At 35.3% G+C, this 26,633-nt stretch overlaps 1 pseudogene; it reads left to right on the top strand.

Annotated features, from left to right (window-relative positions):
* The first annotated feature begins 11,241 nt into the window (after positions 1–11,241).
* On the top strand, positions 11,242–19,687 carry LOC143584943 (mitogen-activated protein kinase 9-like; annotated as a pseudogene).
* The last annotated feature ends 6,946 nt before the right edge of the window (positions 19,688–26,633 follow it).

Genomic DNA, 26,633 nt, shown 5'->3' with positions numbered 1-26,633 from the left:
CAATTAGGGTTACTTTCTCTAAGTGTGAGTTTTGAGAAAGAGAGGATAGAGTTTGAACACATAATCTCACATAAAAGATTGATTCGTTAACTAGAACATAAAATTACAAGTATTTATAGTTCTTGCGCCATTCGCTAAACACCCTTAACGAATGGCCTATGATAATCTAAACCTATATGCTCACCAAGCTTAGCCTATGGCCCCAAAACTCAAACCCCATTCGCTAGAGAAACCCTAGCAAATGGACTCTACATAATTCCAAAAAGTCCTAGACTTATACAAAAGACCAAAACTAGTAAAAAAAAGATCGAGATGACTAAACATGTATCAAACCCCCCCCCCCCCCTCATATCGTGCTTTGTCTTTATTACTTTAAAAAGCTCTTGGTCTTCCAATCCGCCCACAGTTGATTCCAAAAGCATAACAAGTTCGCACAACCCGCTGAAACTGCAGAACTAGCTTTTTGTCTTTGTTATAAGCCATCTATTTTAATTTTTGAAGAGCACAAGAATATTAGCCTCACATAGGTTCACAAGTCACATCAGATCAAATACCCGAATAAATCTCACACTATCCCCTGTACCTAGCACAATCACAACTTCACCTGTCTTAACATCGTAGTACCACCGATCAAAATCCTTACGAAAGTCAGGTGGCATGAAGTTCAAACGAACCTTTTTTAAAGTAGGCAGCGGGTTAACCTTCAACACTAGTTTTCACCACCGGTTCTTGGATCAATCTTATCTATTCGTTGACATTTAGGAACCTAGGTCTTGAAAAACTTGAAACCGTGATTAATTTCATGAACCAAATGTAAGTAAAACCAATCGACTAAGTCAACATATCCTCGATTAATAAATGGTCGAAAGTGTACGTAAATTCAATTGAGGTATGGAGAGAATATCAGTGAATCTTTCAAAGTAGTGAATCCCATTCTCCTATTCAACAATACAGACTTTCATATTGGGTTCGTAAATCCAGGATATAATGTCGCCTTTCACCGTCTTTACACTAATGAACTTCTTCATCTGATTTTCGGAAAGCTTAGCTTCGACTGTAGATAATATTTCTATTGAGCATGTCTCACAGTCTCCAGCCATATGTTGAGCTTCTTCGCATTGTAGTTGAATAAATCATCAGAAGTTCTTCTCGGTTCAGGCTCTAGTACACTAAAATCTTTCTCTTTAGTCAACTTCTCCTTTACAATCCTCTCGTCGGCCATATCAAAATGTTCAGTGGTAAAGAACGGAATCCCCTCGTTAGTGTTATTCCTATTATACATATCGAGGTATTCCTCGGCCATAACATCCTCCATATCAACATCATCATAATAAGTATTCTCAGTTGGCATACCTTGATCAACACTAGCATCCACATCATCTTCCACTTCCCTATCCTCCCTCCTCTCCAGTTCTTCCACATCCTCTTTATTTATGTCAAATAACATGACGATTTGTTCTTTGGATAGACAGTTTTCAATGAACTGACCTTCTTTAATATCATCCTCAAGAACTTGGCTTTGTACCACCCCTCAAACATCAACAAACATGATTGTCTTCACATTCAACATGCTCACGGGTTGGACATCAGTCAAATCTTTAAACTTCACATCCTTTTCCCACTCGACTCTCCCTGAGTAGGTGAAGGACCAGAAGTTGAGACACCTAGTTGCTTATCAAATAGGCCCGCCGGGATCATCGTCTTGTCTTTATCTTTCAATTTCTTTAGTTTGTCATCTTTGCATTCAAGTTGTAAGATTAGATCACCCTGCTCTTTTATCTTCTCCCCCCAAGAAGCCACCAAAGCTCCCAACTCTGCATTTCTCACTATCTAAGAGCTACACAGCTTGAATCATCTAACATGATCGTCTCGCACTTCATCTTGCTACATACAATTAACACTCATTTGATTGGCTTGAAGATGCATCAGATTCAGTAGATAAACCATTTATCCTTGAACATGTCTATTGAGAAAGCTGGATGGTATATGCAATAAAGCAGCTTGGGATCTGTTAAACTGCATCAAAGGAGTGTGAATCCCAAAGGCTCCAACTGACACTGTGGGCCTTGTAGCAATCACTTGTACTTGTGGAGGAATAGGAGTCCGAATATGTTGTAGACATAGTTAAGGAATAGACGAAAACCATGGATCAGTGGATGCAATTATAACCAATGTCACAGCTGGATTCTCTACAGCAGTTGATTGAACAGGATCTTGCCTTCTTGGTCTATTGGGGGCTGGAGGAGGAACATCTCGTGTCACTGTCTCACAAATAATCACCCCTGAACTCCTCTTTCTTTGTTTCTTCCTCTTTGGCTCTTCCAAAGCCACAACTTTACCCTTTGCTTTTCGTCTTTTAGTTTCGTCACCATCACCGCCATCATTATCATGACCATTATCACCACCAACATAACCACCACCATCTTCATTTTCAGAATCAGAATCATCGTGTATTTAGTGGTTATTCTGTGGTGGTTAGTACATCAGATAAATCAAGTGACCAATCAAACATTTCTAGGGAGGCTTTATCTCATATGTCTTGCCTCTATAAACCATGATTCTCTTAATCGTTTCTTCGTTCATGGGATTCATAAATATCACAATCTTGAATATTGAGAGGATCTTTTTGCAGATTTGTGTAACGTCCAACTTTTTGTTAAATAATGAATGACGGAAAGTTTTGTTATTTAATTGTGTGTCGTTAAGTTAGTCTTGTGTTAAGTGTTTGGGAGTAGGATTTGGGAATGGGTGGTGGGACCCGTGAAACCCCCTCTATATAAGCCCAACCACTTCTTCCTTCCCTTTCTTTTTCTCATCCAAACACACAAACACACACACTCAAGAAACACACACATACACTCTCTCTAGCACTCGGATTTAAAATCCAAGCCAAAGAAGGGTGGAATCTCGGGTTTAACATCGTCAAGCAACCAGAATCACGTCCAGATCCTCGAGTTGTCAAGATCTAAACTCGAACCCGTAAGCAAAAGGTGGGTTTTAGTTTAAAATGGTTAAGTTTTGTTATTAGAACGGCATGCAAACAGTTATAATGATAGATCGGGTTGTGAAATGTAAGAAAAATATAAACTTAGTAAGTTATAACCTCTCGGGTGCACTTTGTGATAAAAAGGTGGTGTTTGGACTTTGAGAGATGAGTTCAGGATCAGGTGCATGGGATCAGAATGTGTCAAAAGTTGGGAAAGAGTAAAAATCAGGTCTTGAGGAAGAGCTACGAAGTAAAATGGCTTAAAAATGGTAAAAGCGAAGAAAGATAGGCATTTCGCTTCGCTTAGCCATGCGAAGCGAAACGCTTCCATGCAAAGCGAAAGAGTTTCATGCGAAGCGAAACGTTTCCATGCGAAGCGAAACAGTCCCATGCGAAGCGAAATTCTTTCATGCGAAATTTTATAAAATTCATTTTCTGATGCATTTTTGTTAAAGGACTGTTAATGAAGCGAAATTCAACCCCAGCCAGGGGCGCTGCCCCTTGGACCATGCTAGGGGCTGCCGCCCCTAGACCCCGCTACCAGGGGCGCTGCCCCCGGACCCCCGTTAGTTAAGGGTTTCATAAATTTAGATGTAGGTAGTTATGGTAATAGATAATTGACACGCGTAATGTATTGAATAGTTAGCCGTGCTCAACTAAAGAAGGGAATTACTATTAACGGCGAGAGAAATCGAATCCAGGTGAGTTCTAGCCTCATTTCTCTTTGAAATGTTTTCGGGGCTGTGTGCATACTCTTATGTGATAGTTAATACATTTACTTAATTGATAAGTGTATGATACGTGTATGACTATGTATTAGATGTTATTATTATAATATGATAGTATGAATGAGCATGTATATATATATATATTATATACATGAGACAGGTAAAATACACACGTATGATAAATGTATGGTTATTCGAGGCAGTAGGGACCAGACCCTTATAATATCTGTGATGTTAGGGACCGGACCCTTATAATATCTGTGATGTTAGGGACCAGGCCCTTATAATATCTGTGATGGTAGGGACCAGACCCTTACAATATCTGTTATGTTTAATGTAGAATAGCTTATGGTATACCATAGGGTTTTATGAGAGAAAGTATGTAAGTATGTATGCATGTATATAAAGTATGTGTGAAAGAAGTAATAGCAAAGTAAGGTATGAATAAGTATCTTCGGACGCGTATGAGTAAGGGCAGGAATGTATTGTATGTTAAATTGATTAACTAGAACTCACTCAGCATAGCTGACTTTTAGTATGCACGTAGGCAGATAGGTTGAGGCAGCTGGCTTGAGGAAGGACACATGGCACGAGATAAAGAGACTGGCATCTATGATGAAGGGTCAAGACTATTTTATGTTATGTTATGAAAAGACAATTTGTATGTTATGACAAAAATGCATGTTTGTAATGTGATGTTGAAGTTTTAAATTATTTTCGCGAAAGTTTGAATTAACTCTGATGTTAAAATTGTGTTTATGAGTAAATCCAACACCAAAGTAGGGGTACCGGGAATGGGGCCTTACAATTTGGCAGAAGCTTATTGATGATCATTTAGAGAAAGCGTGGATACATAAAAACTTCTCTCTTTTGCTCGTGCAGTTCCTCTTTAGGTGATAAAATATCCTTTCTAAGAAATTAAACGTCTTGTTCAATATCATAGCTACCATCGCCGATTAAAGCATAATTATGCATTTATCAAATCCCGCACGTCTACCCCCAACACACTGAATCAACACGTGCATAAGATACTTGTATAACTCACAAAGATTTGCTTTATTGTATTGTGAGTCGTTCAAGTTCACGTCATATCTAATCCTCCTGAATAACCCCTGATTCAACGACTTGTCAAAAGTATAAACATTGTTGTCGGTGTCGCCAAACAACAATGTCTCTCAGATAATCTAAGGACTGAGGATTACTTGATGGCCTTGAACTGTTGGAACGACGTGATTTTGAGCATATACATATCGAACCGTCTCCCAAAAAGGTCAGATAATGCTATAAAAGGCCTAGAGATTCGTAGAAATGGCTCGGTAAATTGTCTAAGGGACCTATTACTATATGCATAAACATTCATTCAGTATGACATAATTACTAAATGTCATCACACAGAAGGACCTAAACTTATAGTATTCTTTGCCATGAAAGGTTGGTAAGTAATGTACCATGGAATCAGATAGAATGAAAACAATGAATTCACAACGGGATCAATTTTGTAGACGAAGCTGCAACGATACTTAAAGGTCTTAGAATATAAACACTGGATAGCATTCGAAGAACAATGGAGTTGATAACTATACAATGGATAGCACCTTAATTCTATCTTTGATGGACAAGGTGATGTTAACTCATTAGCGTTTTTCAATAAGGCAATCGGAATCAATAAGGGAATGTATGTCCAACACATAGTGCGAAATCACTATATACAATTCAGTGTGACTATATACAGTTTGGTGTGACTGCGTTTAAGAATGTGGTTCGTATATATACTTTACTAGCGAATGGTATATGTGATATTTCTGATTACATGGAGTTGTGTGTGAACTACTATCACACTTTGTTATAACCAAAATACTAGGTAACTTAATATGACCTCACAATACAAACATCCAATTAAGATTTAATCTCTAGTGTTAAAAGTATTATATAATAACTTTTTACATATGATTGGGTGTGCTTATATATATATATATATAATTTTATCTAAGCACACCAAGCACACTTTTTCATTAAAATGCTTAAATTTTCACAATGACGATCTGTTAATACAAAATACTATGATGTCTGATTCTTTGAGTATGTAACTTCCTAACAAGTAAGAGTCACAGCATACTCTGCACATTGTACCGATAACACTTTCGTGCCAGATTACTTAACATTTATCTTGCTAAGGAATAGATCAAAATAGCATAGAACGTTACTAAATTACACTTATTTTTGCGTTCAAGCCTAAGTCTTACGAGACTATACTCATTTTTAATTGCAAGGAAGCATAGACAAAATAAGACGTCAATCCGCTATTGTCAGCAACAGCCATCATTATATGTTGACGTGGCAACAACATGATGTTATATGAGGAAATGACAAAATTTGGTGTACAAACGCAATTCAGTTGAAACAGTAGATTCAATGGGGCCTAATAGTAACAAGGATGGGGTCCATGCACATTAGACAAGCCTTTTCATTAAAGGATAAGAAGTTAACGAGGGGTTACATTCTTTAAACAATACAGAGTTAGTGTATCATACAGATATGACTGAGCATTAGTATGAGTGCGCGTGATGCATGCCATGTAACTAATGATCGAATTTGAAGTTAGGATGGGTTTGAGATAACTGTTTAAGATCATATTATTCAATCCAACTGAGAAACTTGGGTGCCGCGAGCACCAAGGAGGTTCACTTCAAATTAATTAAGAGAAGTGTTAATTATAATCCTATGTTATGAAATCTTTCCACCAAGTAATGATATTACTGCTAACTGCATGTTAGTTATAATTACTAAATGAAGAAAAGAATGAAATCATAGGTGATTAATTCCAAACAAAAGATCATATATTTACTGCTCTGGGCAATTGATAAATCGACTGAAATTTCAGTTCATGGGTAAAGTCTAGAAGTAGTGGGTGAGCAAGAGTTTGAAATATATATTACTACCAAAGATTAGTCAAATGACCACGCGTCATTTTAAAGTCAGGTATTAGGAAGCATAATATAATAATGATCTTACAAGATTGTTATCATAGGCTTTTATAATAAGCATTATTCAAGTAACTAGGTTCTGTAAACCTAATATCTTTTTATTTAGCCTTAATGATATAAATGCATCCAAACTCCTATTTCACGAAAGTCGAGTATGGATACATTTATCTTGAATACTTAATCTCACAAAATCATTATTTTACAATCAAATTATGGTCGACATTTACATTATGAGAACTGAATTGTAAATTTTTACTAGATGTTGATCCCATGATTTTGGTCTTTGGTTCTAGAGTTGGGATTATTAAGTATGTGATTATATTCATCATCATCATCAGCAGTTAGGGGCCTACTAATTTGAGAAAATCACGCTTAACTTAATTCTGTCAAAAATATTTCTGAAGCAGATAATATATTCTATTTGGTGAAAATAGCATGATCGTTATATAATCTTTATGAACAATTGATTGGTTTACGATAACTTATCTTTTGTCCATTAGAAGGGAATTTGAAGCACGGAGGTTAACAAAATTTTGCTTATAAGTGTATCTTTGGAGCTTAGTGGACAACTATGAATATGCTAGACATGACAGTACACTCAAAATATCCAAATTGCCTCCAATCATAAAGGTGGTTAAGTGACTGCCGAGGTAGTTGCACAGTTAGTTCTTCATCTAAAGATTTAAGGTCGTGTGTTTATAATGGGTGTATTAGAATTTTGAAAAGAGCTACGATGCCTACTTGTCTTTGTTTTAGACTTCACACCACATTTAGGTATCGCACACAGATAAAGATAACGTCACTCATTATACAAGAGGCGCATAAAGGAAGTGTCAGATTGGAATATTAGGCGAAAAAGTCATTATGATTTCGCAAAGAACTAACGCATTCATGCGTAGTGCCATCCTTGAGTTTGGAAAATAGGAATGTCCTACTCATGACTTAATTCCAAGGGAGATGATTTCTTTAATAAAGATATGATATGTGTTTCATTCTAAAAGTCTTTTGATGCATCTACCAGAGTTAACTATAATATCCTAAATCTGCAAAGGAATTTATACAACATTTACCCTTATAATATAATCATCAAGATTTGTACCCAAGGGAGTTTTGTATGTTGTTTGAAATGCCCACAACGCATCATCCAACTTCTCTGACCAATCCTTCCGACTTACTCCCATCGTCTTCTCCAAAATCCTCTTCACCCCTCGATTTGCATTTTCGACTTGACCATTCGTTTGAGGGTGACATGCGGTAGAGGTATGATGAGTGACCCCATATCGAGCCAATGCTTTCTCCATGACGGTGTTGCAAAAATGAGTTCCTCGATCACTAATAATAGCTCTCGGAGTACCGAAACGAGTAAAAAACCTTTCCAGAAATTTCATAACCACCCGACATCATTAGTAGCCAATGCTTGGGCTTCCACCCACTTCAATACATAATCAATTGCTACCAAAATATACTTATTACCAAGTGGAAAACGGTCCCATGAAGCCGATGCCCAAACATTAAAAATTTCAAGATTTCGTATGGAGTTTTGAAGCATCTCATTCTTGGAAGAAATGTTACCAGTTCTTTGGCACGCATCACACATCTTCAGAAACTCCACAACATCTTTAACAACCATCGGCCAATAAAAGCCACAATCAAACACCTTCTGAGCTGTAGCATGCACACCATGATGATCTCCTGTCAATCCTTCATGAACATGTTAGAAAATATTCAACCCCTCTTCTCTTGTCACACACCTCCGAAGAATACGATCTCCACCAATCTTGAATAAGAACATATCATCCCACACATACCTGTTAATATTCTGGAAAAACTTCTTCTTTTGTTGCGTAGTTATCCACATCAACACAACACCATTAGCAAAATAATTTGCAAAATCAGTGAGCCATGGCATACCTTGCTTTTCAGCCGCAAAAATATCGATCGACTCATGAGGGAATGTATCTCTAATTTCCTCCTCATGCATCTTTTCTCTCTTCGGATCTTCTAAACGAGAGAGATGACCAGCCGCTACATTCTCCGCACCCCTCTTATCTTTGATCTCTATGTCAAACTCGGAAAGCAAAAGAATCCACCATATAAAACGAGGCTTTGCGTCTTTCTTCTGGAAAAGAAAACGCAATGAAGAATTATCAGAAAAAACGGTGGCCTTCGAAAGCACAAGATACGAGCGGAACTTGTCATATGAAAAAACAACGGCTAAGAGTTCCTTCTCGGTGGTGGCGTAGTTCTCTTGGGTATCATTCAACGTTTTGCTAGCATAATAAATGGGATGAAAATGTTTATCTCGTCTTTGCCCCGAAACCGTTCTAACCGCATAATCGCTAGCATCACACATGAGCTCAAAAGGCAAGCTCCAATTGGGTGAACAAAGAATAAGAGCATTCACGAGCATATCTTTCATATACTTGAACGCCTTCAAACACTCTTCATAAAAAACAAACAGAATGTATTTCTCAAGGAGTCGATTCATCGGGCGGGTAATTTTTGAAAATACTTTATGAGCCATTGATAAAACCCAGTATGACCGAGAAAACTCCTAATCGCCTTAACATTCATTGATGGAGGAAGTCTGCTGATATTGTCAATCTTTGCCTGATCCACCTTTATACCATCTCTCGATATCTTATGCCCCAACACAATCCGTTCATTCACCATAAAATGGCACTTTTCCCAATTCAACATTAACTTCGTTTCAATACATCTCTTCAAAATCTTCTCAAGATTAGCAAAACAATGCTCAAAAGAATTACCATAAACCGAAAAATCATCCATAAACACCTCCATGGACGTCTCTATCATATCCTGAAAAATAGCCACCATAAAACGCTGAAAAGTGGATGGAGAGTTAAATAACCCAAACTGCATACGATGGTATGCAAACGTGCCATAAGGACATATAAAAGTCGTTTTCTCTTGATCCTCCAGTGCAATGGGAATCTGAAAATAACCCTAAACCGTCGAGAAAACAATAAAACTGCTGACCTGCAAGACGCTCCAACATTTTATCAATAAACGGCAACGGAAAATGGTCCTTCTGGGTGGCAACATTCAACCTTCGATAATCAATACACACACACCAACTGGTAACCGTACCACAAGGGACGAGCTCATTATTCTCATTCATAACAAGGGTCATACCTCCTTTCTTCGAGACAACTTGGGTCGGGCTCACCCATGCTATAAGCGGGGTTAATACCTTGAATGCTGGAAAGTCTCCACGCAATCGCCCCCTTATGTAACTTCAAAACCTCCAACAACTTCGACTTTTTTTCCTCCGTTAACTTGGAATACACAATAACGCGCAATTCGAACCCTCTTCAAGATAAGCATACTCCAGATGTGACGGAAGAACTTTCAACTCCAACAGAGTGGGCTTCTCCATGGAACCCGCCTCATTCTCACAACAAACCTCATTCACTTCCATAATCTCAGGCAACCTCGAAATCTCTACTAACTCATCACAATCCAAACCATTATCAACCAAACCATCATTATCCAAATGATTATCAACAAAACCATTACCCATACCTCTAACAAGATCTGCACCACAAATATAGTCAAAGAAGCTATCCATACCTGCAATAAAAGAGTTAAGAAAATAAACATAATGGCATGGACCACTAAACTTATCTTGATCACCTGGATGTTCTATCGACCTCGCAACATCATATGTAACGTTCACATCACCAACCCGAAGTGTGATCTTCCCATCATACACATCAATATGCGCCTTCAAGGTACGTAAAAACGGACGACCAAGAGTAATGGGTACCTCTCGTCAGCTTCCATGCCAAGCACCACAAAATCCACCAGGAAAACGAACTTATCAAATTTCACTAGTAAATTTTCAATAATCCCCCATGGTTATTTAACCAAACGATCGGCCAACGACAAAAACAAGCAAGTCGGTGTAAGTTCACCCAAATCCAACTTCTCATACAAAGAAAATGGCATAAGATTAATACTCGCCCCTAAATCTGGAAACGCTTGGCTCATCGTGTCACCACCGAAGGAGTGGACTTGATCACGGAGCCCAAGGAGTGAGGCCATGTTGTGAACAACGGGACAGTAAGTTCTGGAAACGTTCCCAAGCTTGATAGTACGGTTCATCCGGCTCCATGTAAAAGGAGTAGACATGATCATGGAGACGAGATGCTTTGGCAGGCGGAAAGTATTTCTTAATGAACGTTGTACGAAGCGCCTCCCTAGTGAATTGCGAATCGATCCCAGTGGCGGCCCGACCCGCGAGTGAAAACGTGAACAAATGCAAGAAATCGCATCTTCATTAGTACCTTTGAAGTTGAAAGTCCCGAGAACACGAATGAGACGGTTACTGTGTGTTGGTGCTTCTTCATCTTCACGACCCTGAAACTAATTATGTTGGGTGAGAGCGGCCCTGGTGTAGGACTGGATCTATCATGAATTAGGGTTATTGATTTCGGGAATGACGATGGGCGATTGATTTCCGGTGAAACCCTCGAAGGCTTGTTGGTAAACGGTTCGGTTGGCCATTTAATGAACTGAAATGTTTCTGGGACTTGATGGCGATGAACTTGTTGGTGATGATTTTGATGAAGTATCTATGTTGATTGGTTGATTTTTTAAAGATGATGAACTGGCCTTAGACTTTAACGGAGTACATCCAAGACAATCCAACGATGGTCCGTGCGAATGAATATGTGGCATATACCTATAAAATGCACAAAACCAAGTAAGTAGACATAAATAAAAAGACTCGAAAAATAAAATAAACTAACACTTAAAATAAACTAAAATTAATTAGACTCCTACAACTCGAAAACAAACGTATAACAAAACAAGTAGCACGTATGTAGCAAGTAAGTCTAACCAAAGATAAGAACGCAATAGCCAAGCGTCCCCGGTAACGGTGCCAAAAAACTTGATGTGCTAAAAGTAATTATAAAATTATGATATAAATTTACGCTAATCTAGACATTAATTAATAATTCTAGACTCTTTAATTTAACTAAAACTACTAATCGGCAAGTGAATCGGTTGACTCTAGTACATCGAAGTAAGTCCGGATATCAAACCCACAAGACTCTTTAAATTACATTAACTAACTAATTAAACTCGACTAACTGACACGACTATTTGTTTATTTGTTTTAGGGGGTTTTATCTATTACTAAAAACTAAATAAGAAAAACAAGTAATTTAAATGAAAGATAATTTAAGTGATTTTTAATCAGATGACAATGAAAAACTACCTAGGCTAGAATCCCTAAGTTGCAGTTGTCAATTAACCGGGGAGTATTTGTTATGAACTGGGATCGTAAAATAAACGCTTAGGTGGTGTTTAGGATTACATATTTTTACCAACTTATAACTTATAACTTTTTGAAAAGTAATAAGGTGTTTGGGATTGCTTATATTGTGAGGAAAAGTTCCACAAGTTACATTTTTGTAACTTATTAACTTAATGAAAAGTTATAAGGAGGTAAAATAAGAAATCCCAAACACCACCTTAAAAGAAAACCCGAACAGGACCCGTGACCCTTCTCAAGAAGACACGTATTTGTTTCTAATAAGTTTTAATGCAAACCAGTTTTAAAAATCAAGTTTCCTTACAGTCACCTAATTAATTATGAGGAAGTTCCTTTTAAGTTTCTACCTTACAGCGTGGAAATCAAAGGCGGTTTAATATATTTAATTGACTCGATAGACAAAATTAACCAATCAAACCTAGACGTACTCCTGACGAAGAATTAAATCTAGCAAGCTTGATCAACAAAGACCTATCATAATCTTGCACCTTACAGCTATTTAGATTAGCAGCACACTTAGGTTTATTTGATTAATAAATATTATTCCTATGATCTTATTGCAACTCAATCATAAAATAGTCAAAAACACACAGTAGATGACCTAATAGAAACCTATCATATGATAAACAATCACCAAGGCAACTATGGAATAATAAAACTCATTAAATAATCATAAGCACACATATGCATCAATTTAATAAAATTAAACGTTTTACTAGTTCATAAAACCATAACGTATAATGAATCCCAAATCAATATCAAACATTCAACAAAGGTTCATCGCACCTAGATAGTCTATAAAGTTTAGCCAAGCATCATAAAATCAAATGAAATAAACTTAAAGGAATTCATGGTGAAAATAATTGAAAATGGAATAAAATAGATGATAAAACCCGTAATCTTCGTCTTCGATCGAGGAGCACTTCACCGGCTGATTCCTTACCTTTAAACCCACCAAAACTTGCAATCCTAAGCTCTGGGAAACACTAAATTCGGTTCTGGTTCGCAGGGTATGCTTAGGGTTAAGTTTAGAGGTGTTTATATAGTGTTGAAGGCCCAAAACTGATAAAAAAACGTGGAATTTTCTGGAAAATTGCTGTCTAGGCGCCGTGCGGCCAGCCTAGGGTCCCCTGGTCGCACGGTGCGGCGTGCCCAAGGAAGGGGATCCTGACCGGCTCGGTCCGGTTCAATCTTGGCTCGTTCCGGTTCATTCCTAATCCTTCCGGTTCTCCATTTTAGCTCGTTTTTCGCCCTTTTCGACCACGATCAAGTTCCGGAATCTACATTACACAATTATGTTTATACAAATTCTAACAAAAAATGAACAAAAACTAATAAAATATTATGCAAACTATACACAGGAATTATATACATTTATCATTATATCACACGACCAAAACTGATTTGAGGAAGCTTGGAATTGGATGGGTAACCCAATCTTTTATGCAACGTACTAAGAGTAGTCATCATTTCTTGTCTCTTGGCTCCCACCATTCTCATCTTTTATAGACTATCTTTGCAATCATCCACTCCAATCAATATCCTCGAACTTAAACCCTATATACAAATCTTTAACCATCATTACAAATCTTGTGAAAGTCTACTAAGAGATAATAAATTGCATTTGAAATTTGGAACATAAAGAACTTCTTTAGCCATCATTCCATGAGGCAGAGTATACTCTCCCCTACCCTCCACAGCTATGGCTTCACCATTATGTATGGTAACAAGTGGTTCATATTTTCGTTTTCTTTTATTTTTAAGCATGGCATAAATTATATGTTCAATTGCACCCGAAACGATAACCCATTTACCGATGTTACCTGCCTTATTAGCTACAAGTTTGTTTTCTTCTTTGTCCACACCTTCTTTGTCTCCAAAGAATTGCACAAACTACTAATAAGGCAGGTAACATCGGTAAATGTTATTCGACGGTCAATCCTGGTGTCCGACTTGCCTCCACCTCCACAAAAGCCGCTTTTGGCTTTGGTTTTTTTGTTTACCCTTCCCAAGCCACCAATCGAGATACCCAACACGTTTAAAACAACCATCCTTGTTGTGGCCATCTTTGCCATAAAGGGTACATCGGTTCACTTTGGGTTCACCAGAGTTATGTTTTCCCTCTCTTGGTTTCAGTTTGCTGGTTTGCTTAGCGGGACATGAGGTTGAAAGGATGTGTCCTCGATAACAGCCCTCATGGTCCCTGTGATTGCTCTTTGTTGTTCATCATCTGAAACTAAATGATAAGCACCAATAAAAGATGCAATTGGTTGCATAGCCAATATTTGGGTCCGAATTATCCCAAATTCAGCATCCAAACCCAACAAAATATCATAAGTCTTTCTTTATCTTTTATGTCAACACACTTCTTTCCTATTTCATAAATATAGCAATTACAACTTCATCTCGGAACAGGTAAAGCCATCTGGATCTCATCCCATAGTGCACGAAGCTTAGTGTAGTACAACGTCACAATCACAACCATTCTGTTACAACGTCACAATCACAACCATTCTGTTACTTGTTCCACTATTCCCAATGCCCATGAATACTTCTTCACAATCCTTCAAGATTTCGATCGTTCTGCACTTAACAAGATCACCGTTCCAAACCGAATTCAATCAGATTTCATAAAAGGGTTGTTGTTTAATTCTTCATTCCTATTTATTGTTTATTTAGTAATTCTTGGTTTTGGAGATTATTAATGGGTATCAAAATATAATAATATTAATATGCATCATGGATTTTTGTTAGATACTGGTGTCATTTTCTTTGTCTGTTTATGAAATTTAAATAAATATCCATTTTATTTGTTTAGTTAATGAACCTTGAATGGTCTTTACTTTCTGTTTGATACTGTCATTTTCTTTGAATTATGAGAAAGAAGAAACTTTTCATACCAAACTTTTGCCTATTTCTGAAATTTTATTTAGTGTACACAGCCCTCAAAAGTGTACACCGGCTGGCTTGTGTGTCACATCATACGGGGTGCATGACTTTTTTTGCCCATCATACTGACCCGCATGATGATATGGCGAAAATAGTCATACAGGCTGCTGCATGATTTTGTTAGTGGTCACATAGTCATTTTCTTCGTCATCATACTGACCGTATGATGTGGCCCTCGGTATGACCATTTTTGTTTGTCTGTATTCTTCTTGATTTGAATTTATTAGATGTCTATCTGCAATAAAGTGTTTTTAATCCTTGGTAAGTAATCTAAGGATTCATACCTCGTTTTTTTTTTTGTTGTTATCAGCTGGAACGAGAGTTCTTCACGGAGTATGGTGAAGCGAGCCGATATGAGGTTCAAGAAGTTGTTGGAAAAGGAAGTTATGGTGTTGTAGGTTCTGCTACTGACACACACACAGGCGAAAAAGTCGCAATCAAGAAAATTAATGATGTTTTTGAACATGTTTCTGATGCCACACGGATCCTGAGAGAAATCAAACTCCTTCGATTACTAAGGCATCCGGATATTGTAGAAATTAGACATATTATGCTTCCGCCTTCTAGACGAGAGTTTAAGGATATTTATGTAGTTTTTGAGTTAATGGAGTCGGATCTTCATCAAGTAATTAGAGCCAATGATGATTTGACACCTGAACATTATCAGTTTTTCTTGTACCAATTGCATGGCGGGTTGAAGTATATTCACTCGGCTAATGTGTTTCATAGAGATTTAAAGCCTAAAAATATTCTTGCGAATGCTGACTGTAAGTTGAAGATTTGTGACTCTGGACTTGCGCGCGTGTCGTTTAACGATGCTCCATCGGCTATATTCTGGACCGTACGCGTTCTTTTGTGTACTTTTGAAACTTATATAATTTTGATATACAAACTTTTTGTTTACATAGTTTTTCTTGATTTAATGCAGGATTATGTTGCGACTCGATGGTATCGTGCTCCGGAACTGTGTGGTTCCTTTTTCTCTAAGGTGTGGGTTCATTTGGGCTGTATTTTATTTCAAAGGGGTCAAACTAACAGTCAAATAAAAGAGGAACAATATTAAATGGGTCGAACAGGGCATGCTAATTGAAAGTCAACCACAGTCTATTTTTACTGCATACAACTTTCAAAGTAGTTTAGTCTGGTATTTAAGTTCTCTCGCATAAGTTAATATTTTTATTGTAATCGTAATTAACACGTCAATTATTTATTAAATTTTCACAAAATGGACAACTATTATTTTGTATCAACAAATGACCCGTTTAACTGTTTTGACGTGTTACCCAACCCACCTGACTGAATCAATTTGCAAACTTCTAACTTGTTTACTAATATGTGGGTCGAGTTGAGCTGTAGTTTATCTTGAATTGGTCAAACTAAGGGGGTGTTTGGGATTCCTTATTTTACTTCCTTATGACTTATTTAAGTTATAAGCTACAAAGTTGTAACTTATGACTTATACACTCACAAACTTTAACTTTCCCAAACACCTTATAACTTATAAGTTATAAGTTATAAGGAGATAAAATAAGCAATCCCAACCCTAAAAAGTTAAAGGCTAAAACGGGAACAATGTTAGATGGGTCAAACTGGTCATTCTAATTGAAAGTCAACCATAATCTGTTTTTACTGCATACAACCTTAAAATCAATATATTTGATACTCAAATTCAATTCTAATAACTTGGTTTTTATCTGTAATCGTAATCAACACATTAGTTATTTATTTAAGAAAACGGAAGACTAGTTTTTTGTTGGTTCAATCCGAACCGTTCAGTTTCAACTGTTTTGGCCTATTGCCCAACACACCTAATTAACTAATTATTCTACCTTTAACTTTTATGTGTGGAATTTTTGTTTTAAGAAAATCGGAAATCGTGATTGCTAAGATGTTTGGTTTTGCAGTACACTCCTGCTATTGATATATGGAGCATTGGATGCATATTTGCAGAAATGCTTACGGGCAAACCGTTGTTTCCGGGAAAGAACGTGGTGCATCAGTTAGATCTCATGACTGATTTGCTTGGAACTCCGCCTCCCGAAACTATTTCTCGGGTTAGCTCTTTCATTTTCTTTTTCATCCATGTCAACATTGGTTAAAATCAGGTATTTTAAGGTACTTGACCTGAAACATTTTTGTACAGTGTTTTTTGAAAAACAATTGGCATGCCAAATAATATTCTGAACTGATTAGAAGGTATTATGCATTACGAATTCTCTTTCGTTGATATTTGACTCATTTCCTTTGTGGTTATTTTCTTTTCTTATACCTTTTTGTAGAGTTGCCAGTCAGCCGAACTTAACCGAACCAAACTTGAGCATGTCTAAGCTCGAGCTTAGCTTGTTTGACAGAGCTCAAGCTCGGCTTGTTTGGATCTTTATATCTACTAAAGCTTGAGCTCGGCCTATCAGAAGTTTTCAACTCGGCTCGAGCTCGTTTTAAACGAGCTTATTTTCAGTCTTGAGCTTGAGCTCGAGTTTGAACTTGTTGAAGCTCAGCACGATTCAAGCTTTTAGAGAGTTGGGCTCGTACAGCTCACCCAACTTGTTAGAAATTAAATTATTATCTTGGTTGACTGGTTTATAGGTAAGTGGGTTGAAATACCAATCTAACTTTTAACAAAGGTTGATATTTAAATATGCAGATTCGCAATGAAAAGGCAAGAAGATATCTTAATAATATGCGTAAGAAACAACCGGTTCCTTTCACACACAAATTTCCAAATGCAGATCCTTTGGCTCTTAAACTGCTCGAACGCCTAATTGCATTTGATCCCAAAGATCGCCCATCAGCTGAAGAGGTATGCTACCAAATACGCTGCCCTTCACGTTTTTAGTACCCGCAAACCTTTTATAAATAGTTTCATTTGGTATAAAACAACAAATTGTATATTAAAATTAAATGTAAAAAGTCGTTATTGTGTGAAAGTTGCAAGTATGTTTGTAGGATATTAAATATTCATTAGTAACTTGCATTAAATACTTCATAATTTCCATATATAACCATTAAAATACTTTTGTGCAAGTGACTAGCAGTAAAATAATGAATATTTAATGCCTTAAAAAACATCTTTACTAATACTTACATTTTAACATAATCACCACTTTTTACATTTGATTTAATATATAATTTGTTTTTTATACCAAATTAAGTTCTTTCTACAAAAGTATTTAAAAATAATGGTTAATAAACAATGTTGTTTTTTTTTACTGATTACATTTATGCTTTCTTGTATAGGCACTAGCCGATCCTTACTTTAACGGGCTGTCAAATGTAGAGCGAGAACCAGCTACATAGCCCATATCGAAACTTGAATTCGAGTTTGAGAGGAGGAAAGTGGGAAAAGATGATGTTAGAGAGTTAATTTATCGAGAGGTTCGGTTATGGTTTAGTTTTCGTTATTATTAAGTTTATGGTCCGATTTCAAAACGTTGCACTGCCCAGACTGGTTTGGTTTTTTTTTTTTTTTTTTTTTTTTTTTAATTTAGTTGCACGGGCTTTTGGAATTTCTAACAGTATCAAACGGTTTGGTTTATGGTTTATATTCGAAATTGGTGTGTAGAAGCAATTACAGACCCGTAGAATCTTTTGGCTATGCAACTTAATATGGTTTACATGGGCCTCTAAATATTTTTATATGGATTTTACACATCTTTAGGTTCTCTTAACAATACAATAGTGGGAGTCAGTATATTAAGAATTAACTATCACTTATTTATTTCAATTGTAATTTATAAAGTCTTTTATTATAAATACCCAACAACCCCAAACATGAAACCATACTGAAGTTTGGTTTGGTTCGGCCTTAGTTTTCCGCAGTTTGCTTTGGTTTGCAATGGTGAAAACCGTTCCTAACAGCATAGCTAACGGTTGAACCTAAAACCCAACAATTCCTAAAACCCCCATTAAAGGTTTGCTTTCGGTTCGGTTTTAGTTTTCAACCGCTTGGTTTACAATGGTCAAAAACCGTTGCTAACGATTTGGCTCACGGTTTGACTAAAAACCGTCAATACTGGACTATGAACATCCTTCTTTATATATATGTATTTCTTTCTAACAAATGGTTTGTCTATTATTACCAGATCTTGGAGTATCATCCTCAAATGCTTCAGGAATATTTACGCGGTGGTGAACAGACTAGCTTCTTGTACCCAAGGTAAACAAATATCACATCATTTTCATTCAATTTTTATTAAAACTATTATCATAATATCATTTTATTGTTACATATTTCAGCGGGGTTGATCGATTTAAAAGGCAATTTGCACATCTTGAGGATGGCAAAGGTGGTCCACAGCTAAGGCATCATGCTTCACTTCCAAGGCAAGTTGTTGTATTTACGATTACATACTTGTTACCATTTTTATTTATTTAAAATTTACTTTTTATAAAATGTGGACCCGCACAGGGAGCGAGTTCCGTCAGCAAAAGAGGAAGGTAAAGCTGAAGAAAACGAAACAGAAAAACAAACTTCAGAAAATGTGGAAGATGATGAAAATAAAGGAAATTATAGTTCGCATAGCTTGTTAAAGAGCGCAAGTATTAGTGCCTACAGAGGTAACATCTTATGTTATTTGTGTCGAGTTGACCATTGATCATTTACGATCATATGTTTGACCTTTCTTGTTGACTTTTTTAGGAAGATACCGATGCAAATCAAGAATTCATGAAGTAAGAGAGTTCTTTTGTTCCAGGGGCGCAAAAAGTGATACTGCATATTATTGTGAAGAAAATTGTAAATTTAACGCATAATTGTGCCGAGTCGGCGTGCTATTATTTATTCTTTTTTCAAGTAAAACGAGGGTGTAGTATTTGTGAAATTTTGTCGGGTTTTTAGCGATGGCTTCATCATTAGTAGACAACTTTTCATAATCGATATATGAGACGACTTTAAAGTTTGATAATGCGTTACTTGTGCGAGCTAACAAGATTATGTATCAACCAAAAGAACTTTGATCAACACCACAATAATCTATCTTCGGTACCGACTTAAAATGCTTATGTTGTATGTATTTTAAATTTGTTGGACATCCTTCGTAACATTCCGACTTGTTCGCGACGAAGCTTTTACTTTCTTTTATACTTTATCTTCATTAAACTTGTACAAACTATTAAGTAATTTATATTAAATTAGTATAACATAATCTGTCCGTGTGTTGGAGGCCATTGTCCGATCGTCACCTGAAAACAAAAGCCCGTAACTTTGGGCGTGGTTTTCCTCAGTTTGAGCCGAGTTTCAGAAACAAAAAAAAAACAAAAGAAAAGAAAAGAAAAAGGTTGTAGAGAGGGTAGAGAAGAGAACTAATGATCTTTCCCATGGAAAATTGATTTGCAATTTTTTTGTTTTAATATGGAATTGCTATTACGCATTAAAATCAAAACGATTACAATAAAGTGGCAGGATAACGGGCAACAAGCTGCGCCGCAACCCCCTTTTGAATAGCAAATCCAATTCTATTAAAAACAAAGCGTTGGGTCGTAGGAGACGAAAAAGTACCATGTACGACACGCTGAACCCTGTTTAGAAAATTCACAGCCTTCGGGGCCAGAAGCCCAAATGTGTCAAAAGCAAAGGGGAGAAACAAATGTTGATTTTCTAAACAGGCTTTCCGTGTTTGACAACTTTGCTCGATTCAGCCTTCAACGTAGCCTGACCCACAACAAATCCGCGGTCTCTGAGCCCGACAAGAGGAGACACTCCTGTAAGGGGTATGCACACAAACCGCAATGCGGCGGGGTATGCACACAAACATGACATCGAGCGCGTGACGGTGTTACTGTTTCAGTACGTGCGTGAATTCACAACAGTATTTGCGTAACCCAACGACGGTATGCTCGTTATGCGGCATAGGAAGCTTAACTGGTGTTAGTAAGCACATCATACAACGACTGTACGTGCGTAATCAGGTGTGCGCACGTGCGCTACATTGAAAGCGTCTTGACCCGTACTCGTTCCGCCTGACACTGTTCTAACCCGAAATCCGTTTTGACTTAACCCCTTTTGACCTGAACCCGTTCTAACCCGACCCAAACCAAATTAACTTTTATTTTATCAGCCATTTCCAACCTTAACCTTTTAGACCCATTACCAGAACAACAGAACCCGCCCGACCCATTTTCCGGTCCATAATGGCAATCACGTAACACGTTATGTTTTTAAAGTGAAAAAAGTATAGCAATACCATACTCAAATTAAAGAGAATAAAATACTCGTTTTTATGGTATAATATTTGTTAAAAAAATATTAACATGTAAAAAAGTTATAAACATTTAAACGTCGTGGAGGTAGTTGATTTAAAATAAGGGGTATATATGTAACTATTCTATAAGTTAAGAAAATGTGATTAAAGTTAAAGGACTAAACTTGTAATTATTTTTCAATAACTCTACATTATTTTACTAAAAGACAAAATTGTTAAAAGACTAAATTGCCCCTAACATGTCTAAATCTTATGCATTATAGTTTGTACTTGAAGCAACAAGTTTGGTACCTCTTAAAATTTAAGAGGTGCTTCACTCATGCTTTATATAAAGTTGGTTTAAAATAAGAGGTATATATGTAACTATTCTATAAGTTAACAAAATGTGATTAAAGTTAAATGACCAAACTCGTAATTATTTTTCAATAATCTTACATTAGTTTGCTAAAAGACAAAATTGTCAAAAGACTAAATTGCCCCTAACATATCTAAATCTTATACATTATAATTTATACCTGAAGCAACAAGTTTGGTACTCTTAAAATGTAAGAGGTCCTTCACTCATACTTTATATATATTATATAGATTATTATTATTATTTTGAAAGGCGTTTCAATATACTTTCCTTTTGTATGTTTTTAAGGGTCTCATAAAATTTTATCATACAATTATTATTTTAACCATTTATCAGTATCATTAAATTAACATAACCATTTAATCATTTAGTTATTTTTTTTACATAGTTTTAACTTTTTTACTCTAGTATTACCTATGTTAATAATTTATTCATCTAATTATTTGAACACGTTTTTTAAATCTAAGTGATTAAATTTAAAGATAAAATGGGTTATGAGGTGGAAAATGTAAGCATATTTTTTTCGAACCGTAAGCATATGTAAGAGCTTTCTCAATCATCCAATATATCATACTAGGATATAGCCCGCGTGATACATGGATGGTTAAAAAGTAAAATAAAAAAGTTAAATTTAATTTTATATACATATATATAAACACATGTTATGAATTCATAAAACATAAATAATCTCTTGAAATACATAGATTAGTAAGTATAATTTGTATGTGTATTTTAAAAGTAATAAAATGGATGATTGTGAATCTATACCAATTAAAAAAAGAGAAAACTAACATCAATTCAGTTGGTAAGCCATAAACGTTTTAAAAGCAAGATAGTGAGTTCAATTTCCACCAACAACGTATTTTTCATTTTATCATTCATGAAAGGAAAATTGTAAAAGTGGAAACTTGTACACTTGGAGCCTATGTGGATGGTCTAATTGAATGACATGTGGAAAATTGTGTTGCTTTAATAATATAGGTAGATTATATGAGTGAGGTTTTTATAATACTAGCACTATACCCGTGCGATGCTGCGGTAATAAAAATATGTTTAAACATATTTTTAGTAGTAACATTTTTTAAATATATGATAGGATACAGTTTTTTTCAAAAAACGAGTGTTTCTTTTTGTATGTTGCAATTATTATACAAGATCATAAAAATCTAGTTTTATACTCGTGGCTTGATAGTTTAAAAATGATCAAAACTCATTTTGCTGAGTATTTTGACCTGAACCAAATCTATTATGGTAGTCACGGTTATTTGGGAAGTCTTTTTGAAACCTTCATAAACGACCAAAGAATTAATGTTCACGCAGAGCCAAAATTGATAGTTTCTTTAAACGACCTAAATTCATTTTGCATATAATTGTTTTGACGCAAACCATAACCTATTTTTTTTTAAAGATGATTCGAGCTTGTTATGCTTATAACATGCTTTAACCATAACCGAAGTTGATAGTTTTTTTAATGCCCCGAACTCATTTTACATATTACCTGTCTTAATCTTGATCTGAACAAAACTTTAGACTTTTTGATAATGACTTAAACCATTTGACATACATCCCATTATAACTCGAATCAAAGTCCTCAATCGTTGACCTTAAAAATAAAAATATTAAAAAAAAATTAGCGAAACTTATTTTGCTGGGCATTTTGACCTGAACCAAATCTACTATGGTAGTCACGGTTATTTGAGAAGGCTTTTGAAACCTTCATAAACGACCAAAGATTTAATGTCCACCCCAAGCCAAAATTGATACTTTTTTTAAACGACCTGAATTCATTTTGCATATGATTGTTTTAACGCAAACCAAAAGCATTTTTCTTATAGCATGTTTTAACCATAACCAAAATTAGGTTATGGTTTGCGTCAAAACAATTATATGCAAAATGAATTTAGGTCGTTTAAAGAAAATATCAATTTTAACTCTGCGTGAACATTAAATCTTTGGTTGTTTATGAAGGTTTCAAAAGACTTCCCAAATAACCGTGACTACCATAGTAGATTTGGTTCATAGTAAATTTTGACGCAAACCGTAACCTAATTTTTTTAAAGATGATTCGAGCTCTTTATGCTTATAACATGTTTTAACCATAACCAAAGTTGATAGTTTTTTTTAATGCCCCGAACTCATTTTGTTGTCTTAATCTTGATCTGAACAAAACTTTAAACTTTATTTTATAATGACCTAAACCCATTTGACATACATCTCGTTATAACTCAAATCAAAATCCTCGATCGTTGACCTTAAAAAATAAAAATATTAAAAATAATGAGCAAAACTCATTTTGCTGGGCATTTTGACCTGAATCAAACCTACTATGGTAGTCACGGTTATTTGGGAAGGCAAAGACCAAAGATTTAATGTCCACCCTGAGCCAAAATTGATACTTTTTTTAAATGACCTGAATTCATATTGCATATAATTGTTTTAACGCAAACCAAAACCATTTTTTTTAATATGACTCGAACTAATTATGCTTGTAGCATGTTTTAACCATAACCAAACTTGACACCTTTTATTAAATGACTGTCATTTTAGTTATTGTCAATTTTGACGTGTGACATAAACTCATTTCGCTTACATCCTGTTATAACTCGAACACGTTTTAACCAGTCAAAGTCCTCAATCATTGACCTGAAACAATAAAAACATTTTAAAAACATGATCAAAACTTATTTTGATGACATTTTGACATGAACCAGAATTGATACTTTTTTTTTAAAAATGACACGAAATCATTTTGGTTATAACATGCGCATTAATATTCTTACATCGTAGCGTCACCAAAAACAAATACGTCGTGTTTGAAAATTATTAAAACTTATTATATTCAAATATGTACATGCAAAACAAAGAAAAAGAATATAGATGAATATATGGGTAACTTAAGGGGACGAAAGGATAACTGCTAATTAAGTTTATAAAAGTTGAGTATAGTTGAATGGTTAAATTTGTAATTATATTTAACGTTCATAATTGCATGTTTGAGTTGTAGTTTTATGCTTTATTAACTTGTACATTATAATAAACATCTCAAAATAAAACAAAATACATTGAAATGTCAAAAAAAAAAAAAAAACGTTGCAATGGTAAGTTCGGTTGTTTTTTAAACACAATATATAAAAATATATAGAAGAAATAAAAATTTTAAATGAATTTGTCAAATAAATAGGTAAAGATAGAGGGTTTATGTGTAATTAATCTATAAATAACAAAAAATTTGTTGAAGTTTAAGGATCATTTTTGTAACTATTTTCTAAAGCAAACATTCTTAACCGTACAAGATGTCAAAAATACTATATTACCCTTAAATTTTTAAAATTTGATACATTGCACCTCTTAAAATTTAAGAGTTCTTTCACTCATGTTGATATAACGTTTATTATATATAAATCTCTTGAATATTTTAATTAATATTTTATTATTTTTTATTTGATTTTTATTAGATTTTGTATATTACTAACATATTTGAATAATATAGTTACCTGTGGTTGATCGTGGTTAAAATGGGCGAAAAACGAGCTAAAACAAGCTAAACCGGTGAACCGAAGCATCAGAATTGAATCGGACCGCATCAGAATTGAACCAGACCGATCAGACCGCCCCTCCCATTTTGCCGGAGCGCTATGTGGCCACAACAAGCTTCCTCGTCACGCGGCGCGACGGGGACTAGATTCCAAAAACTTCGATTTTTACCTGTTTTGGGCCCAGAAAACCTATTTAAACACCTCTAAACTTAACCTTAATCATAACCTGAATATCCTAACCGTTTGGGACGAATTTGGGAGCTCAAGAGGAAGTCTTTTGGAGGTTTTGGAGGCTTGGAATCATACGGTGACGTGCCAATTAATTAAGAACGAAGACCACGGGTTTTATCACCTTTTATCTTTTGTTTCTCTTGTTTTTCACCATGATTTCTTTTATCATTGTTTTGTTTGACTTTATGATACTACGCTAAACATTATAGACTGCCTAGGCTTATGATGAACCTTTGTTGAAGTTTGATTTTGACTTGGGATTTATTTATCGTTATGGTTTTATGAACTAGTAAAAGGTTTAATTATATTGAGTTGATGCATATGTGTGTTTAGGGTGGTTTGTTGAGTTTTATTATTCCATAGTTGCCTTGATATTGTTTGTCATTATGATAGGTTGCTATTAGGTCATCTACTTTGTGCTTTTGACTATTTTATGATTGATTTCGAATAAGATCATAGGAATAATATTATTTAATTAAATAAACCTAAGTGCGCTACTAACCTAAAATCTGTAAAGTGCTAGGTTATTAATAGATCTTTATTATTTAATCTTACTAGATTTAGTTCTTCGTGAGAAGTCCGTCTAGGATTGATTATCTATTATTATCTATTAAATCAATTAAATATATTGAATTTCCTTTGATTTCTGCGCTGTAAGTAGTTGAGTATAACTAGCTAATGAACGTAGTTTAAAGAGTCTCGTGGGTTCGATATCCGGACTTACTTAGCTTTACTAAAGTCAATCGGTTCACTTTCCGATTAGTAGTTTAGTGGAGTTTTAGAGAGTCTAGAGTATTAGTTAGTGTCTAGATTAGAGTAATTTAATTAATAATTATTAGACCACTTTTAACACATCAAGTTTTTGGCGCTGTTGTCGGGTACTTTTGGCGAATGCGTTAATAGCTTTTGTCACACCCTCAAATTTCCAACTAACAGGGTTTTACTGCGAAGCGTGTGACATACCAGAATCTAGCCACTTGTTATACTGAACAATCATTTAAAAATAAAATATATCATTTATTATTTCCAAGTAAATGGGACAATAAATTTACAGCATAAAATGCATTTGCAGAAGCGTAAAAGTAAACATTTTAAAAACAAAGTAATATGTGCTCAAACATGTACAACCCATACAAGTTAAACCATTTAAGATATGCATATGACGTAGGCTGTCGCGGTCTACTCAAACAATTAATTTTAAGACTTAAATACCTATAATAAGTACGGGTAAGTAAGGTCGTCTCCACAGGGACTCAAGAAAAGTGCAAGTTTATTTAATTTATAACTAATTATTTAATCTAAGCGGACAGACAATGTCAAGCGGTTTTTAGAAAAAGATTTAATTAAAACTAATGATTA

The sequence above is a fragment of the Bidens hawaiensis genome, unplaced genomic scaffold, assembly GCF_021521415.1.
Source record: "Bidens hawaiensis isolate Kalapana, Puna unplaced genomic scaffold, B.hawaiensis_p1.1 tig00033504_1, whole genome shotgun sequence".
Taxonomy (NCBI): Eukaryota; Viridiplantae; Streptophyta; class Magnoliopsida; order Asterales; family Asteraceae; genus Bidens; species Bidens hawaiensis.
Note: the sequence above shows the minus strand (reverse complement) of the source record. Positions and strands in the feature narration are given on the sequence as shown.